A 17,632-nucleotide genomic window follows, 5' to 3' on the forward strand; every position below is an offset into this window, starting at 1 on the left:
CTTCAACTTCAAGTTACTTTCTTTACATCTTAATAATGCATTAAGCAAAAAAAAAAAAAAAAAAGATATTAAAAAATATATTTCACAAAACTATATGCTTGTAACAAATGCAATGTTAGTTAAAACTGCTTGATTATAGGCCTTTAAAGACAGTAGCAAAATAATTTTAATGTTTAGCTAGTGTGGACGAGGTTGAGGCTGAGGTTGTGCCCACTTCTCTTTGAGAACCTATTCGGGATAAAGAACCTAAATGTTTTTTTTCCCCCAGGGCTTCAACTCCGTAAACACTTTCAATTTGCATTTCAGGCTAACAGTCTATTTCCTTATTCTACTTGTGTCTCTGTGGAACAGTGAAGTTCATGAGGTGTAACATTACACTAAGTAACCAAAGAAACAAGCAACACTGACCAATGCTGACTCGCACCAAGAAAGAAAGCTGCTTATCTCTCATATACTCAAAAACCGGTATGGTCACAAAGCTTCAAGAGAAGAGACACATGAGACTGGTGCGTAACTAGGCTACTCCTCTGAATCAGACACAGGATGTCTCCTGTGGCCATCAGCGTCAGTCAAAACAGCATGTTAAAAGGTGTGTATGACAGAGAAAAAGCAGGTAAAGCAGGTGAGTTGGACAGATGCTAACACTTCCCACACAGTAAGAGGATCAGCCTTCTGTCTGGTGCTCACAGGCCTAGAAAAGGTGCAGTGCACTGTCTAGAATGCCTCATCACACTCTAGACACACAAAAAGGTGAGGTCTATAAAGGCGAGTAAACTTTAAAGTCCATTCGCTCATGGTTCATGGGTCTAGGCAAACATTGATGCAGGGCAGAAACAACTAGGCCCAGCTTCAATAATAATTCTTGTATAATCACATTGATCATCATCTGCAGCTGCTGGTCCATATAATCCCCCAGGCAACAGGTTACAGAGAGGGAAGCTGAGGGCATGCACGTTTGCTTGGTGTACTTTTGTTGCTATGCCAAAAGAGAGAGGAGGCACCAACAGACTAACAGGACTGACAAGCACCTGCTCTATGCAAATAAAGCTAAACATGGCCACAAACAGACCCCACCACAGTTTTTGAACAAAACATTCACTTCAGATGCTTTGTAGATGCTCTCCTTGCCATTAACTTACATTCAGCTAAATGTGAATTACTATCATTTTTCCCTGAGCCCAAACCTAATATTCAGTTTAACATTAACCGTAAACCTTAACCCAAAACTCAGCCCAAACAAGACACCAAATAGTCGGTCAATAAATTGAGCCTTTGTAGGTCCAGTGCTGTGCAAAAGCCAGAGACCTCCCCTTGCTTATTTAATTTTTCTAGTCAAAACAGCAATTAAATACAAATATTTTTGAGAAGAATATACATATGAATAGAAAATAATGGGGGAAAAAAACACAGGCATTTAAAAAAGATATAGAGAAGATGGGACTCCTAACAACTATCATGTACCAAGACCTCGTCGACAACCAAAACCGTCACGATCAGCTTGAAATAGGAAATTTGCAAATCAAACTCAGGAGCTGTTGGTGTTCTCAGAGCAATGGACTGACCACCCCAGAGTCCAGACTTCAACATCACTGAGTGTGTTTGAGATCACTTGGATGGTAAGAAGCAAAAACAAATGCAACAAACTTCTAACACTGAACTTTTTACAGGTGTGACATGTCCGAACAACACCTGTTGGTAGACCACATTTTTGTTTCCTTTAAAACATTGGCCAAGACAGCGATAAATGAGGTCACGCTTCGCCACACACACACACACACACACACACACACACATAATCCCTACTTGCCCTAAACCAACCCAAATGTTCAACACTGATCCAAGTTTGGGCCTTAGAAGAATCTTACCCCAGATCTACTCGCAATCTTGGCTAACGTGGGGCCTTCCAGGGAAGCTCTGCGTTCATGGCTGTGAATTGGCACACATCCAACATCACTTATCACAACCTTTCTTCCTAAACACAGCACAGTAAGTCCTGCAACAAGCTCCTTTCACAGGCTTTCTCCAAACAAGTGTTACTGGAAGCACTAACACTTATGGGTGTCCATCAAGAGTGAGAAGGTAAACAGAAAGCTGAGCTGTTTAGATCTATTTTTTTTTCTTCGCACAATGTGCAAAACTGAGGTAGCAATGGACAAAATATGCATGCCTTTTATGAATTTATGATGCATTCAACCCAACTGGCTACACTTTCCATATATTAGCAATAATTGCTCTTTTAAAGATTTTTACAAGTGAAAACGTCCAAGGTTTAGGTTATATTTTTCTCGGCTTTACTAAATAAGGAATCAAATACCTTCATAACATACCTGAGTTCTCAAATTAACCATCCCTAATGCTTTTAACCCTTGTGCGGTGTTCATGTCTAGTGGACCCCCCCGCATTATTTGTTTTTTTAAAACAACATAGCCATAACCATCCATTTCTAAGCCGCTTCTCTGTCAGGGACACGGGGGGTGCTGGAGCCTATCCCAGCAGTCATCGGGCGGAAGGCAGGATGCACCCTGGACAGGTCGCCATTCAGCCAGCCATAACCATTTATATGAAAATACCAGATGTTTAGAAAGTGGCCAGCGAAGGGTTTCCTTTAGCAGCTGTAGCCAGTCAGCAGCCTGTCCATGTTGTCAACTTTCTCACACACACACACACACACACACACACACACAATGAACAAAGGCCAAAGAATTTGAGGCTGAAATAATAAACTGCATCATTTTGGTAAACAGTGAAAAAAAATGGATGAGAACACCACATAAGGGTTAACAACAGGCTGGAAAAGAAAACTGTCTAATCATTACTCAAAGATAAATGTTTACGTTAATTAACAGCAAACATCAATCTGACATTATTCCCAAACTTCTGACAGGCAGGTGACACAGATGACCCCATCATGCACACATATGCAAAATCATGTCACTCCAAGCACTCCCCCTAATCTCCCAGCCAAAGCCCCGGGCCTAGTTTCAGTCACGGCTTAACTAGCCTCAGTCGCCAGCTCCACTTTGCTTTTATCAGGACTGTGGATAAGGCAGGTCTGCACCAGCATGACGCCATCCTCCTGGTGCGGGACCTACAGGCTCTTCATCAGAGCATGCCTTCATTATCATGCTAATCTGGGTCCAGCTAGAGGAGGCAGAGAGGAACAGGGCTGTGTGGAAACTCAGGAAAATAGGACACTGCTCATCAGGAACTGTGCAGAGGAGCAGAGGGACGTGGTGCACACTTCCAAACACTGAGCACATCACAAGCTTCCAATCAAAGTCTCATGTTCTTCTCATTAGAAAGGGCCGGGTTTTTGCTGCCAAAACATAGAAGAAAGCATCTTAAAATATCAACAGGATGTAACGGGATACGTCTCCCAAACGCCACACCTGACCCCAACAAATATGCTTATCATGGCTGTGAGATCATAGCCTCGTTTAACTGACAAGCGTGGCCAATTTCTCATTTTGTCCCAACACACAGGGCACGATTCCAAAGCAGCTCTGTACATCACAGACGGTAGGATTTGCCCTCAGCTTCAGAAAATGCTCTCCGTTTACAGAAATAGAACAGCGTGTGCTCATACTCAAGGGCACTTCGACAAAAAGTTCTTCTCAGCCCAGATTCTGGGTTTGAAGCAACCTACTTCTGTGAGTAAATTAAAAGTTGGCAAGCAGAGAGAAAAGTCTTAATGGAAGACTCGCAGACTTAAAGCCCTGATCGTCAGGGAGGAGAGCAAAACATTAACCTCAGAGTCATATGCAAGAGCGGAAAAACCTGACAGTTATCAGCACGAACCTGTCAGGTGGATCATGACATGTCTGTACAAACCATCCATAACAACCACGTATGCAGCCACATTCAAAACATTTGTGAAAAGACAAAATATATAAAAGCTTGACAGGTGATTGACAGTGTTTTGCATTAACTTACATTGAAAGCTAAAAATGTTTTTACTACTATTGAAAAGTTGCCACTTTTGAGATTGGCAAGGATACGCAAGTATAATTATCTCGCTTATTGATTCAAATGTCATACGTGCCTTTTCTTCATCTCTATTAAGTGTTATGCCCACTTATACTTCCAGCTTTAAGCTATAGCAGAACATTTTTCAATAAAACACTCTACTGGTCCAATTACTAGATTCAGACTCAGTGTTTGGGCTCCATGTTGAAGAGACATCACTGGACCTCATTTTCAGCGATGTAAGGTTCTACAAAGACATCTGGAACTGCTACAGTTTTACTGTGGAAGTGACAGGAATGGAATCTAACTGGTTCCGAGCATCGTTATATTAGAAATGTGAACTGTCAAACTTGGCTGTACGGGAACAGATGTACTTAGTCATTTCTAAAGCATGTCACTTGCATTCATTTGTCCTTACTACTCCAAAAGGGGGAGGACCACTACCACCTTTGGTGCACCAAATCCAACTGATACCCCTGCCCAAGACCAAAGACATGCTGGACTTAATTAAAATCTCATCCAGAGTTTATGAGTGAACTTAAGAGACTGAGGCAGCAGATCTGTTCAAGTACACCTAAGATTTAAAACCCCACTCGCTTTTCTGCTTTATCATAAAAAATGTTCCCCGTCACAGGGATAGATAATGACTATTTACGAGAGCTCTTTTGACCCTCCAACCTTGTGCCCCCAACACACCCTCCTTTTCAGACTAAGGGAGTGGCTAATATTCTGTACTAAGCCTGACAACACAATTTCTAAGAAAGATCATATAGGGGCCTCACACAAATGCAGATTGTGAAGGCACTTACAAATGTTTAGGAATCTCCATATTTCTTTACATGTTCCTGCTGGCTGCTGAACTTTGTCTGTGCACTCTCTCTCTTTTGGCTTGGGCTCTCAGTTGATCATATATCATCTAGAAACTAAAATTCTGCTTTATAAAATCAAACCCTTTTGTTCAGGTATTAGTCTGTGCCTTTATTTATGTCTTTAGATCAGTGGTTCACATGATATTTTTAGAATGTGCACAATCTCAACCTCTGTCTCACCTGGCAGATAAAGGACTTTATCAGTAGCTGATATTGACTTCAACAGCCAATTATCTATTAGTTTTAGATAACATTACATGTTAAATATTTGTAGTAGTCTACTACAAGTATTTACCAGGCTGTTTTAAAGCAATTGCTGAATAGGTCATTTCATAATAATGTTTATATGGAACAGTCGTGGGGCAGTCGTGGGCTGGAGGTTAGGGATCTGGCCCTGTGACCGGAAGGTTGCCGGTTCGGTCCCCAGGGTCGACAGTCCATGACTGAGGTGTCCTTGAGCAAGATACCTAACCCCCAAGTGCTCCCCGGGTACCGTAGATAGGGCTGCCCACTGCTCCAGGCAAGTGTGCTCACTGCCCCCTAGTGTGTGTGTTCACTAGTGTGTATGTGGTGTTTCACTTCACGGATGGGTTAAATGCGGAGGTGGAATTTCCCCGGTTGTGGGATCAAAAAGTATCACTTAATGATTTTTATCCAATACTACAAAAAAATGTGACGGTACCAAATTAAACACCTCTCTTGGCTGGAATAATGGCATGGCAGCAACAAAGGCTTCTATAATTAAGTAGGCTAAGTTTGTAACTATTTTTACACTATGTTAAAACTCAAGACTATCAGCATGGTAAAACAATATGGCAAACCTTAAAGGGATGACCCAGCCTTTCTCCACCTATTCTCTACCAGCTGTCTGTAGCATGTCGTCTGCTGTCAGAAGAAAACCATGTCCATTCTGGTCATTTTTCAGTTTTTGACATTACTGGAAAATATCACTTGCCCTTTACATTCTGTGTAAAGGTCATGAAGAATGGACAAAAATGATTTAAATTAAAAGTAAAGTAGATTTATCCTCCTCCTGTAAAGTTATGGACCTGTTATGGACTGGCAACCTGTCCAAGGTGTATCCTGCCTTACACCCAATGACAGCCGGTGTAGGCTCCAGCACCCCCACGACCCAGAAGGATAAGCAGTTTAGAAAATGTGCAGGTGTGTGTAAAGTTACCATTTTGGAGATATGAGGTTTTCTTCTGACAACAGCGATATGCTTCTTTACAACAGGCAGTAATTTTAATGTGTTTCCCTGAAATCCGCTGGCTCACAACATATTTACAACAGAAGCACTTGACCACTGGAGGAAGCACTTGCTCCTTGGCATCTATTATAAGTCAACACTTTCAAACACAGGAGTTCAAATCACTAGAAGGTAAGACACCTACTTTATTTGGTGAGGATCTTGGAGTTTTTTCTTAAGTTTGGTTCATTCTGACAAGTGGGAACCCTCAGGTCCACACTAAACAACTAAACCATGGGCCACCAAAAACTGTGGATCTCAGTCTGCTTCCACGTGAGCCCTGGTTCATTTTTGCTGTTGGTGGAAACAAATTTTTAAGATGGCCCACACCAAACAGTAGAAATGAACATAGCCTGTTTTCTCCTCTTCCAACAGCATGTCACCGGACTGTTCACACAGGCTGCTCTTCTAACTGATTCTTGACAGATGCTCATAATTTTCTTGCTGCATGAGCTGCTGTTAATAATGGCAGACGAGCAAAAAAAAAAAAAGAAGAGCAAAGTGCATTTAAATGTGGCACATGGACAGCAGAGCATATGTTTAGCCAAGCATACTGAAATGTCCATTTGAATTCAACCAATCGTTAGGTAGCAGATATCAAACAAGGCTTAGCATTATTGCCTTGACTGTGCTTCACATAGACGTGAGGTATCTCTATACTCAATGTTCCCCCGTTTTCATGGAGGCAAATGTGAGAGTACTTGCATCACTGCAATATTTCTGACCAAAAAACAAATACCCATGAAAAATGTAACTAACTAGGCATTGATACACTATTATTAGAATGTCTTATTGTCAAATTCCATAATTTATTTAAAACCATTTGAATATTTGTTTATTTTTATAAAAACTAATAATTCAATAAAAATAAGTCATATATTAATTTTTCACCAGATTCTGCTGGCATATGCTGCAGGCATCAAAATCTTCGCTCACACATACTTGTTGACCATCTTGACCATTTCCACTGAGGGCCTGGACTGGCCCACCCAGCCTCTTTACACCTGGACCAATGAGCATCAGACATTCTCTCACCTGAGATGCCACATCAACACTTTACAGGTAACAAAAGACAAATAAACAGTTTTTTTTAACCACACTCAGCAGTGGAAAAACATGAGCGCAGAGGACATGGTGAATGAAGCGGATGTGCTCTTAAGCTGGAAGACTGGATGATGACGGAATCGGACAGGCACTCATTCAGCGCAGAACGAAAGACTTAATTGAAGGTCTTTCAAGAGATCCTGGCTGACAGATATGACACAGAAATGGAATCGAGCTTGGTACCAAAAGCAGTCTCTAAAGTACAAGTGCTGTTTTTTTCTTTTCTTTTTTATTTTTTTAAATAATGAAAACAGTTTGGCAAGAGTGCAAAGAAAGCACTGCGATTAGACAAAATCATGTCTTCCTACACAACAACTGCAATGCACACCTTGGAAAATAACACCACTGAAAATGACTGGGATAAATGGCACATTTAAAATTTCACAGTGGTACACGGTGGTCTTTGTATGCTTTTTTTCTACATGAAAAGAAATCACACACAAGTTACTTTACAACATAGGGGCGGAGCTTGGGCCATCTGCCAAAAACATACCTGTGTAATAAACATGCTCCTGACATCCTTTATTCTGTTCACCATCTTCACCCCACCCTGCTATACTTTGTCAGAGCCCTACAGGCATACCGCACCGCCCTATTGTGCCATGAAAGGGAGATGATGCCTCTGCTTTTTTTGGCCCGGTGCCTTGCTTTATCTGATCGGCCTCAGATGTTACGGGGATGGAGGAAGCGCAACATCCATTCCACCTTTCCTCAGTTAGGTCACGTGTCTCAGATTTCAGCTCACTGATGCCCATGTTGACTAGACACAGAGTGGACACATGGTCACCAAAAAAGTAAAACCACCCCTATTCGATGCTAGATGAGTTATTCTACAAGGTTTGCACCAAATAGACATTTTCATTTGAAATTCCTACATTATGAATTAATTTCTTTGTCCTCCATAGTCTGAATTAAATATTGATCTAAAAAAAATTCTCATCTTATTTTTCCTCCAACCTCACACAGAAGTTAAGAGAGGAACATGATGTTGATTTAACTTTTATATAGTACTATTTGAGAAGGAACTTTGATGGCTTTTCCAAGCATAAGGCATGTAAAAATGCCTATATTCTCAATAAAACTGTAATAAAAACAATAAGACCTTTGAATTAATTAAACTTGAAAAGCACTAATAGATTTTTGTCCATTATATATATTGCAACAAATGTCTCAAAATGGAACTGACTCAGATATCTTCAGGATCACCAAGTTCCTCGCCACAGCACTCAAATGGCACTCTTTTCACTGAATGACTCAGACAATCCCCCAGCTCTACCTCGAGACCAACTGGCCTGCACAGGTTCATGTTTATCTGCTCTAATACAACCGTTTCTGCCAAGGTGTTGAATCAGGCATGATACCAGTGAAAACAGTAACCTTGCCAGGACAGTCGATGTCCAGAACTACAACTTGAAAGCATGTGAAAAATTCTAAGTAAATCTGTCTTGATAGCCAGTAAATTACATCACTGTGAAACTTATAGCATAAGACAAAGGTAAATAGTCTACTAACTACAATAAACCTGACATAAGAACAACTTAAAGGAAGCAAAACTCAGTTATGTAAGATGTGAGATATATGTATTAACGCTGCTGAAATACTTACCTAATCATAAAACCACTGAGGTCAGAACTAAAGAGTTATTCAAAGGATATGAACTTGCATTCCCCTGTACACCACCGAACTACACACTTTCTACTCATAAATCCACAGTGACATGAATGACTCCAAGTGTCTGTCTCTTAGAACTTTTGCAAACTTAGTGATGGCTTGAAGCAAGAAAGCAGGGCTGAATTTGGCTAGAGTGCATTCTGTACCTTGGCGGTCACGCTCATTCATTGTTCTTGTGCTGAGTCACTGAACTTGCAGGTCTTTCAGAGACACTGTGTTGTCATGGGTTGCAAGCGCTTCAAACCAAATATAACAAACCAAATGGCTAACCACACTTAAGCTGAAACTTGCACTTTCATCCAGTACTGAGTGAAAAAAGGTGTGGAATTCAATAGTAGGCCTCCATAAATTAAGGCAGCCACCCCTATTCAACAACACAAGCTGTGAATGACCTGCTCCTTGACCCAAGAGGAATAAGGAAGGTCAAGGAGCTTCTGAGAAGAAAGCCTGTTTTTCTCTGAGGCACAGAGGAATGGACATTTACCTCTCCAACACATCTCCTCCAATGTCAATATGCTCAAAGCTGCTGAAGCATCGTTAATCACATTTTCTCACAAAGCTGGTTTTCCTGCTAATTTGGATAGGGTAGCATTTAGGAAAAGGGGTTCAATGTTTGACTTCTCAGTCCTTCTCCTGTGTGGACATACAGTACTGGGTTAAAAAAAAGAAGAAAATGCTATCGTTCTCAGAACAATGGACTGACCAGCCCAAAGCCCAGACCTCAACATCGGTGAGTGTGTTTGGGATTAACCTGGCAGATTTCTTTGAAAAGTGAAAGCAAGTCTCCTAAAAAACATAATTAAAGGCTATTTTGGCACGAACGTAAATAAATAAAGGGTGGTCTCTGACTTTTGCACAGTACAGTGTGTTATGTCAGCAATAACTAGCAACTATCTGCAAAGGTTAAGAAGCTGCTGTAATGCTGAACAAAAAAAAAAACAAAAAACATGAAGCTAAAAAAAGACAGTAATAATTCTTTCAGCCATGCTAACTAACACTTAGATAAGATGAAGGGAGGACAGAATGGAGAGAGAGACACAAGACAAGGTAGAGATCAGTGGTAATTACAGTCACACGACTATACACATAATCTTCTTACTGCCACAGTGAAGGACACAGCAGAGAGAAAAACAAAAACAGAACAATATCTGACTTATGTAATAAGCACACGAGGGAAGGAAAGTAAGCCCATGTAATCACTGGAATTCTGTAGACAACAAATCAGGGCACGCAAATCATGGACGCATCAGAATCTAAATGTCAGGTGTTGGGGTGCTCCTGGACCAGTGCCCCCACGGCCGGACTGGTATGGGGCAAACAGGAGCAGTCTGGTGACAAGCAGGGCCTCTGAAAATAAATGATGCTAAATGAGGCCATTGTCTGGTCCAAGTGAACCACACCAGTCAGAGAATAGGACATTCAAACGGTCACACAGGCCCATTGTTATGGTCCGCTGGGCGGGGCCCTATCTCACGAGGCCTGGCAGACCCCAAAAAGCTCTCTGCCTCCCGCTGTGGTACATTACTGTGCTTCGAACTCTGACAAGCCTCGCACCCAAAGAGCTCCTTATCCTATCTCAAAGAAGTCAAACATTGTCTCACAGTAAAATTAACAAAAACTGCAATTGTGCCCCAAACACTTCCAGAGAATGGTTAACCCCGGAGGAACATCAGCTCTTTGCAATATAGCACTGAGACGTAACTGGAGGGGACATGCAGATGAGATTTTCCTCTATGAGCAGGCATCTCATGAGCATCCATGCGCTCTGTTCAAATCCCACTTCCTGGCTTTTTTCCAGGCATGCATATTCAAGAGTGGAGGGGGAGGAGTAGGTGAAGAAAGCACTGATGAGCAGTAGGGGGATTAATCTCTTCACAGCTATCCAGGTCCATTACTGTTCTTTAATCCATCATGAAATTGCTAATTTCACCAAGATTTGTTTGATTATTTTGTGCAATTCTGCAATTTTTAAAAAACCTGAATACACAAAGATATGGACATCCATTCCTGCCAGCTTGGGGAAAAAAGCTTTCTCCTCTGTTTCTGGCAGCACTATGTCAATTTCTTTACTTAGTATATGGAAATATGTATCTATTTTTACAAATTATTGAATTACTATAATAATTATGACGTCTACTTATAATGTCGACATACTGTGTTGAAACAGTGACTTCACATGTCAAGATGACCTCTTTTTGCTTTGTCCTGAAAAAATGACTTACTTTCTTTAACTCCTTATTTCAACATAGCATCTCAGAATCTTATGAAAATGAGTAATTATTTTGAAATACTAAGTTAACATTTTAACACACTGCTGCCAGAAACAGAGAAGGAAAAAGTTTTTTTAAAGGCTAAAAATGGACATTTACACTAGAATATTATAAAATGGATGCAAAATTACATGTTTGGGTGAAATGACATCTTTTGTAATTTAATAAAAAATACATTAACACATCCTCTACAGGACAAACCTAGATACGGCATTTTCTGCTAATTTTAGTGCACAATTTCTATTTTTGGGGAGTTTAACATATTAGGGGGAAAATCATTAAATATAAAATGTGCCACAACTTTTACACAGGCCACGTTGTGTGTTTTATTTTTCCCTGAATTTGTTAAATTCAGCAAATAAATAGTAATTGTGCATCAAAGTGCACAGAAGTTTTGCACATAATTATATGCATTTGCATATAACTGTCGCTTAATATCCACCTTCAGATCAATGGATAACAACACACTGACACATTTCTACATTTTCTAATTAGCACACAGAAAGAAGTGAGAGAAGATCGAAACAGACGCGGCACACATGATGCTACACTTTACTCTTGCAGTGCTACATCTAGCTTTCTTTAAGTAAAACACTGACCAGGCCCTGCCTTTCCTGCTACAGGGAAGGTTGCTCTATCCTCTATCTCTATCCCCAGTGGAGTTCCGGGCTGGGTATGCTCAGGTGCTGGACCATGATGGCGCTGTTACTTTGTCCCAGCTGTCCCTCGACCACCCCCATCACCAGCGGAAACAATTACTACTCCCAGAGGTATCTCGCCTTTCGCCTCTCGCCTCATTTACAAACATGAGCTACTGAAGCAGCGACAGCTCCAAGCAAGCCAGTGTAACTTAACACCCAACTAATTAAACTAACTCTACCCACAACCCCACACACGGTGCCCGCAGCTCCTCACCGGCACATGGAACAGATTTTTATTTACATTTTTAAGCGTGATTATGAACATAAACAAAAGTGCATGTGACACATACTCTTAAAATGTCTTTTTAAAATAAATATCTATTGTTAATACCCCTAAATAATTGTACCCCTGAATAATAACTCCTTTATCCGGTTTAGGTGCACTTGAGAAGGAAAGGTGCAAGGCAGCTAATGTGTGTTTGTGTAGTCACATGTGTGAATGTTAGTGTTTCTTTGAAGGGGACCGTAATATCCATGACATCTGTAACTGGCTGGAAACTGGTTCAAAGGATGGAAGAGTTAAAGTGGCAGTAGGGCGCAAAAAAGTGGACAAATTCAATCCTGATACATTTGTTACTGTATGTAGTAGTGGAGGCTATTATGTAATATTCTGTTAAATGTACATTTCCTGTTTTTCCTGATGCTGAAAAACAAACAACGTGTACTTAATGGCAGAGTAGGCACTGTCCAGGTACATCCATCTGTCTATCTTTGAAGGCTTCCTACATTATTTAATACATTTAAAAACACTCAAGATTAACAGTCATTTAATCATCTGATAACTTTGTCCATTTTTACCATTATTATTATTTTTTTAACTCTGATTACTCCATTAAACCTACAAATAATGTGTAAATTACTCAACCAGTACTACAACCCTAATCTCCATGCCGCTGAGTCTCCACTGAGTCTGCACAAGCTTACAGACTTATATTAATAAAGCCTAAGACAGCTCCTTCTGCCATGTGATTAACAACTGTGCATACTGCTTCAATGGCAGCACTGTTTGTCTGTTAGAAAAGACAGTATACACTTGCTACATATAATAACACTATACAATGGAGAGTGCTGCGAGTTCCATCTGTTAACACAGCTCCGTGTGTCAGGAACTTTGAATTGCTGCTAATGTCCCACTGAGAGGCAAACACATGCAGCACTCTTTATTCTAAAGAGTCTATTTAATTGCACACAGTGAGAGGTGTGCAGAGCCCCATGTAATAAAATGCCTTCAGTAAGTACAGTACATCAACCAGCCTGAATCCATTTCTTCATCTCCCAGAGTAGCCATTGTGTGATTAGTGAGCCGACATTATGAACAGAGAGGAAAATGCTGACTTCAGTGCACCAGCAGCGATGAAACGGGAGGTCAATGAAGCAATTAAAGTGGTTAGGCTCTAAAAATCCATGACCGAAGTCTAGATTGGACTCTACTGAAACCCATCGAGTGGGGTTCAAGTGAGGTCAGTGAGATATTCACACACTTTTCAAACACACAAAAATGCACATTCTTTAGTTGAGCAGCTCAATACGTCCATTTCGGGATCAGTGAAGGGTCGTATATTTGGAAAATGTTCCACTTGGGAAATTACACAATCTACAGTGTAGACTGTGTACAGACTGTAATCTACAGTCAACAGTGTAGCTGCACAATGCATTGTTAACTGTGATGTGGGCCTTTGCAATGCTTGTATTGAACAGTGACAATATGCAAATTAGGGCAACAAGGGATTCTAAAAATATCACTACATCAGAACAAAATTATTGATAAATCTCAGTCTTTTTTGAATGAAACCATTTTCATTTGAATGAAAATAATGAAACCATTATTTCACAATGATGCCCTGTGATGGACTGGCGACCTGTCCAGGGTGTATACTGCCTTTCGGCCGATGACCTCTGGGATAGGCTCCAGCACCCCCCCACGACCCTGAGGGAGAAGTGGCTTAGTAAACGTGTGTGTTTGTGTGTATGTATGTATATTTCACAACGACACATTCACTGTTTCTGGGACAGTTACCATTGCACGTGGGGGGGGGGGATCCAAAGCCTTTTTAGAGTTTAAAAAAAAAAAAAAAAAAAAGAGTTTGTCTGCTCCCATTATAAAGCTTGGAGCTTCGATCACAGCACTTCTGCAAAGCTACTCTTTTAACAGAATGGGCTGTTATTCCATTGTCTGCAGTGTTGAGTTGCACTGGCTAAAGGAAAAAATAAATTTGTCACTGTTACTGCTAGATGAATCAATTTCTTCGGCCTTCTGCATTTATATCTGCTTAAATTGGTGGGAAAGGACCTCACCACAGCTAAACACTGAACTATAAATAAGAATAAAACATGCTGTTCCTGATGCTGCTTTCCATGTGTAGCAGCACACTATGACTCACAGGACAACTCACTTCTGTGTGAGTAAATGAAGTAAAGCCACGACTGAAGTTATCACAGATCACATATCAGAGGACAGAACGCTCATGCATACAAAAAGGTTTATTGATAAATATGGATAAACCGACAGGCCCTGATGCAAATTAATCTACTAACCAAAGCAATTCTTATTTTCTTAATGATGTCAATGTATGCTGGTCACTATACTGCAGTATACTATACTGCAAAATGTGTCACAATATAGTCGCTATACGGATACTTTGTCCCTATCAGGCAGCCCAACACGGTCTCTAAATTCTTCCTCCAGGCTTTTGCAAAAACTTTCTCACTCCTCTGTGCACATCATGTTATCACAGTCTTCCTCTTACTAATTAGAGGTCTCTTTCTCTTAACTCAGGGAGTGAGAGATCTGAGCGTGCTTCAACTGAAGGAACGCCGCCTCCTCACAAACACAGCACTCTGGCAGATAAGGCCTTAGGGAAAAAGGTGGGGGGGACTGCTGGCACAAGCCAATGCACTGGTACAGCCTCCCACTAACGCTGTTCTGAGTAACTGAGGGAGTAGGAGTTGGCTGGACCACCAGGCTGGATGCTGCGCATCAGTAACGGACTCCACGTTAGAGCACGACATGGAAAATCCGATTTCACCCCAGTAAGCAGCGAGTGCACACTGAGTGGCCAAGCAGTTTGGAAGGCATGGAATTAGTGTGAATGTGAAGCTTGCAGAAGAATGCAGGTAAGACTGTAACGTCATGGAGGCATTATTCAGTGAAAGGGTCCTCTCACACGGCTCAGCGGGAAAAGCTTACTGTGAAAACATTACTCAACAGAACTGAACGGTCTGAAAAAACGGGGCAACAAAAGCTGCCCAAATTGATGAAGATCTTTGTTAAAAAATAAATTAAATGGTTTGAATAAGCAAGGAAGTGACCAAAGTAGGCTGAACACTGCCCAGGTCCTGTTTTAAACCATCTACTGAAATATGTGCGGTATGCAACATCTACACCTTTTACAATAATGCAGCTGCACAGAAACGAAAACAAGAGAGATCATATCACTCCTGTCTTGAAACAACTGCACTGGCTACCTCCTTCTTCCTGGGTAGATTGTAAAGTTCTATTCCCAGTCTTTAAGGCTCTAAATGACCTTAATGCACCTGATTACATCACAGAACGTCTGTCTGTTTATGTTCCATCACGTGATCTTCTACAGATAATGACCTTCTGTACAATAAAGAAAACATGGAGAGGCCTCATTGTGTCATTATGCTTCTAAACTGTGGAACTCAAATCCATCTTTTCTTAGACAGTCAAGCTCAGTGTGTCATACCTCTTTAACTTAGCGCTCAATTAAGATTCTACGTGTCTTTGGTGTTTCTTTTAACTTGCTCCGTCGCTGTCTTGTCTATCAGTGTAAAACATCATCTGTCAGCACCGCCGGAATGAAAAGTGCTCTATAAATAAAGCTATTACTATTATTGTTAACACAAACTGCAGCAACTGCGTGATCCAGGATTTATGAGTTCACATTATTCATTGTTATCAATAATGAAGTATTTCCTTGTTGCTCCAGTCAGTCACAGCACAAGGGAAAGCAGAGGCGGGTCCAGGCCTCTAATCCATCAACCAAGGTGCCATGGAACTGGGGCAGCTCTTATAGCATTTAGCCTTCATTCACCATCTACATGAGTGTTAACCCTCATAGAACTGCTGAGTGCTGAAGGCTCTCTAAATGATCCACAGCTAGATCGAACATGGCTCTCCGTTCAAAACACAGGCCTATGACAACTTCAGCGCCCTATAAATGAGAAGAGATCATGACAATAGACCTCCCTCTCACTTCTATCCTTCTCAGACTGCGCGGATTTGCTTCAGGTTCTGGGTAAACAAAGGAGAACATGACAGATGGCTAAAGAAGGCAAACTAACAAAGCTCTGCAGAAAGCTTGTCCAGGAACACGAAGCTCACGAAGTATGAAACTCACTCACTGTTAATCTTTTAACTGGGATCCAAACACCAAAGCCAATACTGTTAAAGGGGGAATTCCACTGAGTTTTTTCTGCATAATTCAATCACTGTTAACACTGTTTTTCAATGTTATGATGCGACATGGTGCATTGCAGAGAAACTTAGATATCATCACAGTGGGAGGTAGGAACCAGGAGGTAGCACAACGGCCAAACAGACACTTCATGTAGGCTACTGTCCAAAACGACCAGTGTGCCTTTTTATAGTTAAATAGCTTTTAAATATGTAATGCTGATAATGATTTAAAGATTTATTTGCGTCCTATTTTGCTTAACAACGCCCTACATGTATCCCTCCGCCATGAATGGAATTTAAAATATATGTTTAAGACCAAAAGCTATGGAACAAAAACGTCCTCAGGGTCCAGGCAGAGCATTCAGAGCCATTCTTTCTGTGAGGAAGCTCTGATGGGTATTAAACTCTTCAGACGTCTGGTTCCTATCACCACCACTGTGCACAGTTCTGACGGGGTAAGTCTGTCCACAATGCAGCATTTCAAATCAACCACTCCGTGTGATTTTGCTTACATGTCAACTGTTTAATTACCTAGGAATAGTGAAAAAATTACGGAATTCCAGTTTAAGGCTCAATGCTCCGCGTTTGGTCTTGTATTATTCAAGAGGCAATTGATAGCAAGCTGTTCAAACGAAGGGAAACATGCTCAGATAAGAACGCATTTCTCCTCAGGACTAAAGTTGCAAGAATCCACCGCCCGCTGGTGTATCTGGTCTCCTTTCAGTGAGAGTCTGTATGGGGTCGATGAGAAGACTACGGTTTCACTGCTACTTCAAAATTAACGCTGTTTCCTAGCAGGTTCCACTGGCAAACGTGAGTGAAAACCCTGTCAACAGGCACTGTCGCCTGAGCTGATGCTGGAGGTTCAAAGCGACATTGACTGCGATATTGAGATACAATCCGCGCTGATACAATCTAGGCTCGATCAACTCCAGCTCTACTGAGGAACAAACTCTCACAGAGATAATTCCGTAAAATGACCCACTACTACATGTCGGCACTTACCTCGGCCGTCGAGTCATCTTTCGCTCCGGGTCAGCAGCCTTTTTCGCTGGATGTGGAAATCCGGCCGGTTTATTTCGGCATTGAACGAAGCCGAATGAAGTTGACATCATCCCCTTTTACAACGCAGGAGTCCAGAGCGCATGCGTGCTCAGAAGTGTCTTCTGGGAGATGTAGTCAGTTAGCAGATCAGAAAATCAATACGTGTCTGTTTGCATGTGGATTAGTTTTCATGTCCACAGTTCTCAGGTAGGCTACATTTATAACAAACCTGTTAAACTTGTAGGCGGGAAGAAGACGTATGGTTTCAAAGATACATTAATTGTGCCATCTTAGGTTAGATACTGATTCTGTCATGCTTGATTTCCTACAGTGCTCTC

General features: G+C 41.2%; 1 protein-coding gene across 1 annotated transcript in view; it reads right to left on the minus strand.

Moving 5' to 3' along the window:
- Positions 1 to 17,384, minus strand: part of daam1b (dishevelled associated activator of morphogenesis 1b) — a 94,450-nt gene extending 77,066 nt beyond the window's left edge. The window contains exon 1 of the mRNA XM_017683966.2: positions 17,256 to 17,384. The gene's annotated coding sequence lies outside the window, so the exon portion shown is untranslated. The remainder of the gene's footprint in view (positions 1 to 17,255) is intronic.
- Positions 17,385 to 17,632: the final 248 nt, after the last annotated feature.

This window comes from Pygocentrus nattereri, chromosome 4 (genome assembly GCF_015220715.1).
Source record: "Pygocentrus nattereri isolate fPygNat1 chromosome 4, fPygNat1.pri, whole genome shotgun sequence".
In the NCBI taxonomy this organism is placed as follows: Eukaryota; Metazoa; Chordata; class Actinopteri; order Characiformes; family Serrasalmidae; genus Pygocentrus; species Pygocentrus nattereri.